Genomic DNA, 2,541 nt, shown 5'->3' on the forward strand with positions numbered 1-2,541 from the left:
GAGATGTTTTTCATTGATTCCTTGTTCTTTGGGCATTGGTTCAAATTGAACCTATCACCTTTCACAATGGGAGCAACACTTGGTGAACAATCCTTCATCCGAAATCTTTCTAAAAGTTTATCAATATAGGTTTCTTGTGATAGACCTAAAATGCCTCGAGGTCTATCTCTATGGATCTTAATGCCAATGACATAAGATGCTTCACCCATATCCTTCATATCAAAATTTTTAGAAAGGAATTGTTTCACCTCATGTAGTAAACCCTTGTCGTTGGTTGCAAGCAAAATATCATCTACATATAAAACAAGGAAACATATTTTACTCCCACTAACCTTCTGGTATATGCATTGATCCATGAGATTTTCAACAAATCCGAATGAAGAAATCACTTCATGAAATTTAAAATACCATTGGCGGGAGGCTTATTTTAAGCCGTATATAGACTTCCTAAGCTTGCAAACCAAGTGTTCACCAACACTAGAGGAGAAACCTTCATGTTGTTTCATATAAACCTCTTCCTCTATATCTCCATTAAGAAATACCGTTTTCACATCCATTTGTTGCAATTCAAGGTCAAAATGAGCAACTAATGCCAAAATTATACGTAGAGAATCTTTCTTAGATACAGGAGAAAACGTCTCCGTATAATCGATTCCCTCTTTTTGAGTAAATCCCTTTACAACAAGTCTTGCCTTGTATCTCTCAATGTTGCCTAACGAATCTTTCTTTGTTTTAAAGACCCATTTGCAACCAATAGCCTTTGCTTCATTAGGCAACTCTACAAGATCCCAGACTCCATTGCTCATCATGGAATTCATCTCTTCTTTCATGACATCATGCCACAATTTTGACTCTTTGCAACTCATGGCTTGTGAAAATGTTTCAGGATCATTTTTGGCTCCAATATTATAATCACTAGGAATTGCTGATCTTTTATTTCTAGTAGATCTTCTTAATGTTGTACCAATGGTTCCTTGAGGAACTTGTGGTTCAACTAGTTGTTCAGGAGCTTGTTGTAATTCTTGAACTGCTTGATCTATTAGAATACTATCAACAACTTGTGGAATTTCAATGATTGGTTGTTCAGCACTAGTTTGTACTTGAGGAGTGCTATGAATTATAACCAATCTATCATTTGATGTGGAAGGTTGAGATTCTATATGATCATGTGCGGAAACTATGTTCTTGATATGATCGCTCCCACTAATCACATAATCCTCAAGAAATTTAGCGTTTCTTGATTCCACAATCCTAGTTGTGTGAGATGGACAATAGAACCTGTAACCTTTGGACTTTTCGGCATATCCAATGAAATACCCACTAACAGTCCTCGGGTCCAGTTTCTTCTCTTGTGGATTATATATCCTGACTTCAGACGGACATCCCCAAATGCGCATATGTCGCAAACTCGGTTTCCAACATTTCCATAATTCAAATGGTGTCTTTTGGACAGCCTTAGTTGGAACTCAGTTTAATATATACACAGCCGTCTTTAGTACTTCAGTCCACAAGAACTTAGGAAGACTGGAGTTGCTAAGCATACTCCTCACCATGTCTAATAAGGTTTGGTTTCTTCTTTCTGCAACACCATTCTGGTCTGGAGAACCAGGCATAGTGTATTGGGCAATAATCTCATGTTCTTGAAGAAACTTAGCAAAAGGACCAGGTGCTTATCCATTTTCAGTATATCTACCATAATATTCTCCACCCCGATCTGATCTCACAATTTTAATTTGCTTACCACATTGGTTCTCAACTTCAACCTTAAAGACTTTGAAGGCATCCAATGCTTCATTTTTGTTATGAAGCAAATATATATACATATATCGTGAGTAATCATCTATAAAAGAGATGAAGTATTTCTGACCATGTATGTCGGACAACATATATCAGTATGAATTATCTCTAATAAGTCTGAACTCCTATTAGCACCCTTTTTGGACTTATTGGTCTAATTTCCCTTAATACAGTCCACACAAGTCTTAAAATTAGTAAAATCAAGAGTACTAAGTACCCCATCTTTAACTAATCTTTTAATTCTCTCTATGGAGATATGTCCTAATCTCCGATGCCATAATATAGAGGAGTCCTCATTAATATTACACCTCTTAATGCCAACGTGAACATGCATTGAACTTTGAGTATTATCATTTTGTAATAAAATACGGTAAAGACCATCAGACAAAATACCATTCCCAACACAATCAGATTTATGTAATAAACAAAATGATGTGTCTTTAAAATTAAAGGAATACCCAAATGGTACGAGTCTGGAAATAGAAATTAAGTTTCGTGAGAAACTTGGTACATAAAAGGTTCTTTCCAATTTTAAAACAAAACCACTACTTAAAGTTAAAATGCATGTTCCAATTGCTTCCACATGTGAGCTCATCTTATTTCCTGATAAGATGCTTTGCTCACTTCCCACTAGCTTCCTTAGGTTTTGCATACCCTGCAAAGAGTTTGCAATATGGATTGTTGATCCAGAGTCAATCCACTAGGTGTTAATATTAACATTGACCATATTAGATTCATAACATA

The sequence above is a fragment of the Musa acuminata genome, chromosome BXJ3-5, assembly GCF_036884655.1.
Source record: "Musa acuminata AAA Group cultivar baxijiao chromosome BXJ3-5, Cavendish_Baxijiao_AAA, whole genome shotgun sequence".
NCBI lineage: Eukaryota > Viridiplantae > Streptophyta > Magnoliopsida > Zingiberales > Musaceae > Musa > Musa acuminata.